General features: G+C 46.9%; 1 pseudogene; it reads right to left on the bottom strand.

Moving 5' to 3' along the window:
- Window positions 1-7,834: 7,834 nt before the first annotated feature.
- LOC102745249 (large ribosomal subunit protein uL14-like) overlaps window positions 7,835-11,612 on the bottom strand; it is a 44,751-nt pseudogene continuing 40,973 nt past the window's right edge.

The raw sequence follows: 11,612 nt of genomic DNA, 5'->3' as shown, positions 1-11,612 counted from the left end.
TTAGCTGTGAACTCTGCTCCCCTCTCCCTGCCCTGTCTTCTCAGCCTGGAAGCATCTCAGAAGGAAGACTGTGTGGGGTTAATGCTGCGACGACTTTAGTGCAATGCTCAGAATTAATAAATTAATATTCATGGAGCGCTTTTGTGTGCCAGTCAGGGCTCTTTACAAATGTTGGCTGATTTGATCCTTGTAGCCCCCTTGTGAGGCTAGAGTTATTATCCTCACTTTAGAGATGAAGAAAAGGCACAGAGGTTAAACAACTTGGCTAAAATTGCTCAGCTAGTGAGTGGTATGCCCAGGGTTTGATCTCAGGTTTTGCTGATGTCCAATGGCAGGTTCTGTTCCCTCCATCACAGCGTCTTGCTCCAAAGGGTGGGCACACTTTTGGACTCTTCCTAAAGCTTTCCTGACAAACCAACCAGCCCACGTGCCCCTCCTATAACTCCTATGACTCTCTGTTTTCTGTACTTTGGACCCTTCTCTATTATCATTTGGATTCATCCCTGGTCAGCGCCTAGAAGCAACTTGAGGCCAAGCTGGTGAGCCTTGTGGTCCCTGCTGTCTTTGTACCCAGCATGATGCTCCCCATAATAGTAATAGTATTGAGCCAATTTGGAGAAAACCACAGATGGAAAGGCACAGGTGTTTTGGACAGTTATCCTATATTGTAAAAAGGATAGTGGTTATTCCTTCAATCACTATGTTTTGCTGATCTGTGTAGATGCTGGGTTCCATGTTCAGACGTGCTTGGGAGAGCAGGGTGAAATTCAGTCAGGCACTTTGTGAGATTAACTAGTTTCCTGCATGCAGGGGCCTTGGGGCTTTGCCTTTGAAGCACCTGAGAAGGTCACTTTTGGACAGCCTAGTTGGAGCAGAATTGAAGAGCTGGTGAGCCCTGGTGTCAGGATGTGGTCTGACTCAGGAAATGGCAGGAGGTCTAGGTCTCTTGGTTTGGCTGCCCAGGCAGGAAGGGAGGTGAGAGATAATGGGAAAAGCTATGCGACATGAGTGGGAGGTGTGGATCTGGGGTACCCTTTGTTCCTCGCCTTAGCACTCCATGGGCTCAAAGAGTAGGTACCAAAGAGGTTCCCAAAGAGGAAGTAGGAGAATTTTACAGGTAAGCAGAGCTACGTGAGGAGACAAGGGTGTAAAGCTGTATTTTGAAAAATTACTTCAGCACACACATCCCAGTGGACACATGCCCAATCCCTTCCCTCAGCCTGAGGCCGTGCACTGATTCCAGAAGGGCAGCCTTGCTCAGAATGGTACTGAGAGCTTCTCCATGGGAACAGCCTTCAGGCCTGGCTGGTTTATGAGCTGTGGAAGCATGGGTGCTACACCTCATGAAGCATCTCCGTGCCCTGCAGTGTGCAGGTCATCAGCCACCCTCCAGCCCTCTGGAAAGCCTCTCACTTGCCCGCCCTCATTCAGTCTGAATGTATGCACACCGCTTGGCCTCCCCCCCAGCCTTTGCCACTGCTGTGGCTTGGTGGCAAAGAATCCTTTGGGTCCTTAGCAACAAGATGGAATTTGGCAGCAGTTTTCTCAACTAGTGTCACTAGGGCACCTGTGCACTTGGATTTGTGGCTTGAGGTGGCTTCTGCCCCGGGAGGGCTTCCTTTTGTTATTTGTGGCTCCGTTTTGGAGTATTCCACTGCCTGACACGACGGGCTGCCTTTGGGGCTTGATCTTGGGGGCAATGAGCTGGCAGGGGCTTGGGGGGCTGACATCTGCTGTGTAGGTTTCAGTTCTGTGACCACCGTGACCCGGCCAGCACATTGGTCTTTCATGTCAACAGCATGTCAATGAACTATCAGTTTAGTTTCCTTGAAGGGACGGCTAGTTGACCATTGCCTCTGCCGGCATCACCCAAAACTTCCTACGAGATTAGTGGCCAATGGGGCTGCCAGTCCTGGATCTTGGGCATCTGCGTGGGTGATTAAGGCGGTCAACCTCAGCAGCTTTGCCTGGAAAGTAAGGGAGTTACCCCCACCCAAACAGATGTCTGCAGGAGGCAGAGGCATTGTGCCGACTTCTGGAATTCTGTCATCTAGCAACCCCCCTTTCAGATGTCTACTCTGACTCTGTCCCACACCATTGGAACAATTCCCTGATCAGCCAGTTGTGCCTAGATTGTTGCTCATGGAGCTATTTGGGCCATCTTCTCAGGCTTTGAGCCCTTTGCACAATGATTTGTTCAGGGCGTAGTAGAAGGGAGGGCTTCTGGAAGATCCCCTCTGAGGCTATGCTAAAGAGAGAAGGGGGTTGTCCTGTTGCTGTTTTTCCTTCTCCCTGTCTCTTTAGGCACTGAAAGAGAAAATTCTGCTCCAACTAGGCTTTCCAAAAGTGTCATTTCAGCACAAATACAAGGAAGTACACATACACAAGCACACACACACACACATACACACACACACACAAGCTCAGTGCTTCGGCGTCCAGGGCTCAGCACCCACTCTCCCCTAGGATGACTCTGAGCTGCTTAAGCTGCCAGTGGGTGATAGACCAGTGGCCTCTGGTTTCTTTTCTCCCATGAGGATCCAAACCTCTTTTGGCCCAGGGTTATCAGCAAACAGAAGCTTGGAGGGAAGAGCTGCTGCCCCAAGCTGAATACAGAGCATGGAGCGAGATCCAGATAAGCTTGGGGTGGGAGGGGGCTTGATTGGGTCCCCCCCTCCCCTTTCAGAACCTTCCTCCCCACAAAATTCTGTTTTGTCCTGGTCATGGCGGGGGGCATGGAAATTCACAAAGGGGGAACATTCAGAATAGAAACTGATGCTTTAATCATTTTGTCAAACCAGGTTTAAAGGGAAAATACCCTTTAAAATTCCCAGCAAATATGTATCATCACCTCTGTTTGACACTCATTCCTTCCTTGGCCTGCACTTCATCCAGATGCCCCCTCCATCCTGACCCCTTGCCTTTGGGGTGAGGCTCCAGGCACGGGGAGGCTGGAAGAGAGAGTTAGGGTGGGTTGAAAGCTCAGGAGTGGGATGGAAGTGTCTAAAACTAGTCACAATTTACTCATGTTGTCTAGGCTTAATGATTTTTTTATTGACATATAACATTATATGTGTAATTGACATATAACATTAGTTTCAGGTGTACAACATAATGATCTGACATTTGTATATATTGTTGGCTTAATGACTTACAACACTCTTGCTCTCAAGAGTATCGTAATTTGGATGAGTTACACGATCACCCAGTTTAAAGCCCACTTTACTTGCCACCGATCTGCATAACTTGTTTCCATATTATCTCAAGAGGTCCCTGTATCTAAGAGGTTGCTTCAGAATGTCTCACAGCCATCAGCAGAGCCCAGCTCAGGTAGGGAGGATGGAGACAGTAGTACAAATGACCTCAAGCCTGCCCTGGAGACCACACCTGGCTTTCTAGGAGCTTCCTGTCCATTTTTACAGGAAATTCCTAAAGAATGCCCCTCCCTCCCCCAACTATCAAGTCTGCAGTGTCTCAGCTGGTGCTAGAGAGTGTAGGTTGGCAGTGGGCTGTTTTGGGGAGTCTCCTGAACCCTTGAGCTTCCCCAGGGAGCCAGAAACTATCTGAGGGCTTCTGGGCCTGTCCTGGCAGCCTGCAGATGCAGGCAGCTGGGACTCTGAGGAGCTGGAGTGGTGGGGATCTTTGTGGAATAGCAGGCCCAGCTGGGGCTACCTTTGAGTAGATCTCTGGGTCTCCTCAGAGAAGATGGTTGATTTTTTTCCAGTAACTCACAGCTTTGCTGCAGTAGGACTGGCTGCCTTACCATATTAATAGGAAACAAACACATTGTTTTGTTGTCTTTGATTTCCGTGTTAGGCTGGAGTCTTCGAGGGCTGTTTAAAATTTAATAAGTGAGAATAAAATAAGAAGAAAAAAAATTCCTTTGGGGCACTGGCTGCATCAGATTTGTTAATTCTGGCTCTGCATTTCCAGCAATAGATAGCTGACCCAGCAGGTATGGAGTGTGGCTGCCCATGTTCCTTCAGGGCTCAGGGCTGGATCCACCTTCTATACTGGGAACAGACTCAGCCTTGGGAATACCACACAGTTGTGGCTCAGGAGATAATCGTTGCTCTTACCACCCCTCAACCCCCAACAGTGAGCAGAAGCCCAGCTGGGGAATGACTTTACGGACGTCCAGCTGATATCAGAGGTTTCCACAGAAAAGATTCAGGACTGGGGCAGCCCTTCCATGTGAAAGGGGTGGAATGTCCTCAGAGAGGAGAGGAGAGACCCTGGATGGTGAGGGCTTCCAGAAGAGATGGCTGGGGGAGTGAGGGTAGTTAAGTAAACCTCCCCCTGATTTATACCTTATACCACCCTTATACCAGGTGGTAGGGGCAAATTAGCCAGGTAAAGTCCCCTCACCTTTTCCTCTGACACTACCAGGATACTTTCTAGGGCCCTTCATTAAAGGGGAGCTTGACTCTGTTGGAACAAAGGCTATGCTTTGGTTCTGTGAAGATGGCCATAGGGGTCTTCCAGGTGAGAGGCGACACTCATCTCTAACAGATGACAAGACAAGACCCTTCCTGTGTGGATGAAGAGGAAGGTGGGTTCCACACAGGAGAGCCTGGGAGGCCGACTCCTTGGATACCCTCCCACGTGGATCTCTTCAGAGGATGCAAACATACACAACAGGTGAAGAAAAGCACCTCTCCCAGCCACTGAAAGGACACTTGGGGAAATGTCAGGTTCTTTGAGGAAGACACCTCTAGGGACTTGTACCTGTGCTTGAATGAGGCCATGTTAGACATCTGCAGATGTCAACCTAAAAAGCAAAACAGCCTGCTATTTTATTAGCAAAATAAATTTAGGAATGGCGATGGAATTGCAATTCGGGACAAGCAAACTATGGAAGAATCATAGCCAAGTCTGAAGAGACAAAAGGAAGGTCAGCTTTTTTAGGTTTTAGGAGAAAATTGAGGAGGGTTGAACAAAAGTTCATTGGACAAGAACAGGAGTTTGAGGGCGTGGTGGTTTGTGCATCATTGCTGGGGTAGGGAGTGAACGTCCTTCTTCCTGCTGGTTCTGCAGGCTGCAATGAGTGGTGTGTGTGAGGGCTCCCCCTTCAGGGCTTCCTGACTGACTCCATTTTAAATGAGGTTTACTCATTTTTACATGGACCCAATGCTATTTTGGAGTGAGAAAGGCCAGCTCAGAACTTGCCCAGCCCTGTGGCTCCACGTGGGCTGCACACACAGGTGCATAAATTCTCTGTGTCTGGACAGATTGGTGGTCTCACCATATTCCATAGCAGCTGCCCCAGAGCACCGCGCAGCATATTTCCGGCAAGGAGTCAACCTTTCCCGGCAGCCTTATAATTTAAAAACAAATTGATATGCTATAATTGCAAATGTCTGGATTGTTTGGCCCTGACAGGAATCATCTGAAAGGCAAACAGTCTGGTCCAGCTGGAGGAGGTTGTTTCCTGACAAATGCATTCTGCTAATACGAGGATACTTTTGCATCCTCAGTCCTTCCCCATTTTACGGCAGGATGTTAATTCTGCCTAGGGGATTTTTTTTATGATTCCTTTTCTTGACGCTTGAATTCTGAATTTCATTTCTTCCGAGAGAGGCGCTGGAATCATCCAGCCATCCTCCTCGTCAAAGTTATGGGTAATTTGACCTGCCATTTGGCCATTTCCGGGAGCGGTTGAGTAGTTCTTTGGGCCATTTCTGCCTTGAAGACAACACAGGGCGTGTTATCGTCCATGCAGCTGAGGACCCCAAACCACTGGCTGGCTAAGAGTGGTTGCCCTTGCGAATGTTAATTCTGCCTCCACTGGCTGCTGAAGGTTTTACCAAGTTCATGGACCCTAAGCTGGGGTAGGGGATCACTCACTTCCCCTAAGTGACGGATTTAGTTTCAAACAGCAAGCGGATTGAATAGGCAAAGAAGGGAGAGGATCAACCACAAAGAATATCATGTTACAGAGAAATTTCCAGAAGCCAGAGTAGGTTCTTCGGGTCTGTCCTGAGTCTAAATTGATAGGGAAAATGTGAGCCGGCTCAATGTGTAGTATGCTCCTGTAATATTGTGATTTATTATATTTGGTCTTCATCCTGTTTCTGGCCCAGAGCTCCTAAAGCCCTTAGAATTTCCCAAGTAATAAGAGGAAAGGAGGCGAAAGGAATATTGTTATTCACAACAAGCCCCTTTCAACCACACCGACTTTATGTTAATGAGGTGATTTTTGGAAAGCCTCTAGGTAACTACAGGTGGAAATGGGTTACCAGGGGAACCAACCAAGTGATTAGTGGGTTGGAACTTTCTGCCACACCCTTCCCCAACCTCAGGAGAGGGGGCGGGGAAGTGGGAGGGGCTAGAGGTGCGCTCAGTCGCCATTGGCCAATGATGTAATCAATCTTGTCATAAAATGGCGCCTTTATAAAAGCCGAGGAGCGCGTCTGGGTGGCAAATGCCGAGGCGCTAGGAGACCGTGAGGAAGCGGTTCTTCCCATGTGGACTGAGGGCTCTTCCATTTGGCTGTTTCTAAGTTTCAGTGGTTGCCCCCTCTGGCCACCCTTACCGGCAGTTTCGCTTTCCACAGCTTTAGTTACTTGGGGTTTACGGAGGTCCCGCAGCCGGTCATCCTCCTGACGAATAATCAGAAGCTCAGTAGTGGCCTTGCCGTACCTCAGCGTGCCTGCGTCATTCACTTGGCGTCATCCTGTCACGTAGGCGCTTTACCTCCCCTCAGGAGAGGAACGGTGAGTACCGGACCACAGCTATTCTGAGAGAGAGAAACCATATGCACATAACCTTTATTATAGCATAGTTTGATTGTATTTTATTACTAGTCATTGTTAATTTCCTGTGCCTAATTTATAAATTAAACTTTATCGCAGGTACATACGTGTGGGGGACAAAAGTCTGTATTGGTTCAGTTCTATCTGCAGGCATCCCCTTGGGGTCCTGGAATGTGTCCCCGCAGATAAGGGGGGGCCACTGTATATCCTCCAATAATTATAGTAAACTGGAAACGCATCAGTCATCTAGTAAGTCAACTGTTTGCCTGAGTTCTGTGAGCCACTTCAGCAGATTAATTGAATCTGAGGCGGGGGCGGTGCTGGGAACCTCTGACCTGTAGCCATCGGGTCAGAAGCACAGCTGACAACAGTTGGCATCTCAAGTGGGATGGGGGCAGTCTCGTGGGTCGGAGCCCTTAACCCGTGGAATTCCACGGGCCCTCCAGGTAGGTAGCAGCAGAACTGAGTTAAATTGTAGGACAGCCAGCTGGTGTTGGAGAATTGCCTGGAGAACCCCATGGCATTTGGTGGCCAGAAGGATTTCGAGCATGTGGAAGTCAAGGAGAAAAAGTTTTTCTGTCATAGCTTCTAACTTCTTTCATTTGCCAAAGCATTTCTGAGCACCCGTAGTGTGACAGGTGCTGGAGATGGAGAGTAGCCTTTTCTTTTTTTTTTTCCCCTTGGTAGTTGTGAAACAGGCCTGCCTTGATCATTTCAATCCAGTGTGGTTATGTGCTCAGATGTAGGCATAGCTCAACATTTTGTGGGAGTGGGGGGTTTAATCATATCAGCTCACCTTTGCTGAATTTCTACTGTGCAACAGGTATTATGCTCAGTGCATTCCTCCAACAGTCACATGTGCTGCAACAACCCTATGTGGCAGATTTTATTCTGCCCATTTTACAGATAACAAAGCTGGAACTTAGGCTAAATAACTGGCTAAGCCACATAGGTAGTAAGAGGCAGAGCTGGGATTCAAAAGTCAGCCCTGTGCTCTTTTTTTTTTTTTTTAAGCAAATAATTTCTAATTTTTTTTTTTTTTTTTTTAAACAAATGCACCAAAGAATCAGGCAATGCTGTCAAGCGTTGGATATAGTCCTGGGCTACAAGTCTGCACACTCCTTTGCTACTGGTCCTGTGATAGCAGAGTCTTTCATTTCACCTTTATTGTTTACTATGACCCCTGTTATCTTCAAAATAAAGAAACACACCATCTTTTTCCAGTATGATTTCCGTTGTTGAATTACCACTGCTGGATGTACCTTCTTTTTGAGCTCTGGTTTGCCTTTCTTTACTGTGGCCTTCACGATGTCACCCACACCAGCGGCAGAAGTCTGTTCAGTTGTCCCTTGAACCCCTTCACAGATATGATACACAGATTTTTGGCGCCTGTGTTGTTAGCACAGTTAATCATGACTCCTACCAGAAGACCCAGAGAAATCTGGAATTTCCCACTGGAGGACCCACCACATCTGTGTTTCAACATCTTGAACACCAGAAAGGGACCCAAAACCAGCCTTTGGGTGTGCGTTTCCCACCTCCTTGGCCTGCAAAGGTTTAGAGAAGGCTTCGGGACACCCAAGGTGAGCCTTAAAGGCAGGGTAGGACACCCCAGTGTTAGTCAACATGGGTTTGCCTGAGGGATGTCTGCTCTGGAGGGGTGGGGTTGGAGGAGACCTTTGCCCCCAGAGCTGCTGTCCTCCTCTTTCCAGCCACCCTTCCTGGCTCCTCCAGGAATGCAGGCCAGAAGCCCCAACAAGAAGCTGTGAATCGGTGGCAATTGAATTGAGTTTTATTGAGATTGGAGCCAGCTGGAGATGAGGAGAAAGCAAAGAGGGTCTTTGAGCTGGATCTAAATATAGCCTTGCCAATGTGCTTAATTTTTTCCCCCCTCGCCATTTCATTGTTGACTTTGAAGGATCTCAACTCCCTGGAGGAAATGTTTAAAGCTGGAGAAATAGTGTTTTTCTTAAGTTTGTCTTTTGTGTAAATAAGAGGAACACGAAGCACAAATGTTACACTGGTTCTTATTGATTTAAGTCCTAACAAGTTAAACAGTTTTACAGTTGCCAGCTTGTCTTTTCATGGCAGTTCTGCAGCTAATTGTGGGGAATGCCATGCCTGAGGTGATGAAACTTAATGCCCTGGGTCCCAGTTCCCCATGACTTTCCTGTGTCTTTGTCTCTCTACATATTGTTACTTTTTCCTGGTTCTCTTTGTAATACTGTCTTTCTCGTCATCAATGTCTCTTCTCCATTCTCTTAAATCTCCACCAGTCTTTCCCTCTTGTTCTGTTTTCACTTGGGATGCTGCAATAAATAGAGCAGACACAGACCCAGACCTCAAGAAGTTTGCAATATGCTCTTTCCATATTGTTCAGTATCTGTTAGTGGCTTGGTGCAGCTGGTTGCTGTCACGTCTGCTTTTGTTGCTGTCATCCTAAGGATCTGAGAAGGAAAGAGAAATCATGCTTTTTTAAAGTGACCTAAGTTCTCAAGAGCACACAGCTCATATAGCTGTCTGTGAATCTTGGTAACTACTTCATGCTAGGTCAGGGCTTCTCAGCTTGAAGTCTGTGCATGAGCTTCAGGGGGATGAGGGAGACTCTGAAATAGTAAGCAGGTTTTTAAATACATGTGCATGTGCATCTTTGGGGGTCAGTTTCACAACTTTCATTGTATTCTCAAGGTCAGTCATGAGCCAGATACTGTCAAGAACAACCCACCCCCCTACCCCAACTAGTGAGGCCCCAGGTGGGGAGCCCAGGGACTTAAAAGAGAGTCAGAATTTGTTCAACTCTGAACAAGGGTTCTTAGTGGTTCTCTCAATCAGGAGCTTTATTTACTTTCTCAGGGCATCAGTGAAGAAATAAACCAATAGCCACATTTGACCTTTCATTTTATCTTAAAAAAAATAATTTCCTTTGTATTTAGTCTTGTTTGTGGGTTGATTTAATACCGAAATACTAAATTATTGAACTTCGTTAGGCGATTGAAAGAGCAGAATATTTTCCTTCTATGAGAAGGATGGAGCTACTATTGCTTTATTCTTTGCTATATTCTAAAGCTATAGAGTTGGAACAGAGCTAAAACTTCATGTAGTCCACCTTGAAGCACCAACCCCTGTTGCCTCATCCACAATTTTCTCTAGAGCACTCCCATCAAATGGCCATGTAGCCATTTCCAGGGACAGAGAATGGTGTTTATTCATTCATCCATTCACCTGTGTCCTCCCATATGCCATATACTCTGCTAGGTTCTGGGAATTTGATGATGAAGATGACAACAACACCCTTGTGTTCAAGGAACTTAAAATTGGCAATCTAGAAAGACAAACATGGAAAAAGGATGAAGAGTTTTAGAACAGGGACAGCTCTGAGGCTAATGAGGACCACTCTGGTTTGTGGGTGGTAGTGGTTCTGGAAGGGTTCCCAGAGCAAGTAACCTCCAAGCTGAACTGAAGGAGTGGGAGCTAGCAACATGAAGGCAGATGCAATAGGGAGTGTCATAGGTAAAGGGAATGGCATATTCAAGGATCCAAAAATGAAAGTGGAGCAAAGCTTAGTGGGGAAAGTGAGAGATTAACATGGCTGAATCAGAAAGAGAATGAATGAAAAAACGGATTCCATGGCAATTTTTGACAGCACTGAACCAGAAAGTCCTCCCTGACCATTAAACTTTCCATGTATGCTCCCAGGTAGACAAAAGTCTTCATGAGATTAAGACAAACAGCCAGAAGTTTCCTCTTTCCATTGATCTAATCTGGGTGGAACTTTTCAACAATTTTTGGCCCTGCTATACCCTTGCCATGCCCACCACCTGGAATGCTGTCCCTAACCCCATCCACTCCCCTCGAAGGTTCTGTATGTGTTTACTTGTTTACTTCCCCCATCAGACTGTGCTGTGAAGGGCCGGGATTATGACTGATTCTCTGGGGTGTTTGGTGCAGGGCCTAGCACACAGCATGTGCTCAGTTAGTAGTTTGTGGCTGACCAGTGAATGGATGAATGGCTTAGATGCTAGTCAGTGATAAATCTCATGAACAGAAGTCAGGATGAAGTAGAGACCAGCAGGAAAGCTGGGCAAGTCACGGCAGGAGCTGTCAGTGCCACCTTAGAACACTGAGGTTCTTTCTATGTCCTGGATTTCATGGATGTCATGATTACATTTCTTGGCATGTATTTTTCTCCTCCAAACTACAATATTTCCCCCAGTTATATATTACTCAAATTTAATATCCTGAAAAATGGTTGTACAACAACCATAATTAGATTTTAGAGATCTTGGAAACCTTGCATGACCAACAAACAAAACAGCCCAGTGTGTCAATACTGCAAAGCCCAGAATGTGAAACTGGCAATAACTACCTTGAAGAGCAGGCCTTTACAATCTTGTGTGTTTGTTATTCTGTGACTTCTCACTGTTTGGGCTCATGTTGTCTTTTATTTGTGATTATTCTACTATGGTATAGTGCTGTGGTAGACAGCTCCAAAATGACTGCCAGTGATTCCTATATTTTGGTCTTCATGCTGCTCTTGTGTAATTCCCCGCCCCCGCCCCCCCCCGCCCCCGCCCCCGCATGGGCTGGACTTAGTGCTCACAACTTCCCAATAGAATATGGGAAAAGTGATGGCATGTCCCTTCTTAGACTAGGTTATAAAAAAGACTGTGCTTCTGCCTTGGGCTTCCCTCTCTTATTTGCTTTGGGGAAAGCCAACTGCTATGTTGTGAGCTGCTCTATGGAGAGGTAGAGATGTGGCAGAGAATCAAGGGAAGCCCCTAACCAACAGCAAGCAAAGAACTACAGTCCATGAGGAGCTGAATCCTGCCAAGAGCATGTGTGAGAGCTTGGAGGTGG

This window comes from Leptonychotes weddellii, chromosome 11, assembly GCF_054177405.1.
Source record: "Leptonychotes weddellii isolate Sample4059 chromosome 11, ASM5417740v2, whole genome shotgun sequence".
Classification (NCBI taxonomy): domain Eukaryota; kingdom Metazoa; phylum Chordata; class Mammalia; order Carnivora; family Phocidae; genus Leptonychotes; species Leptonychotes weddellii.
The sequence above is the reverse complement of the archived record's forward strand: the minus strand, read 5'-3'. Positions and strand labels throughout refer to the sequence as shown.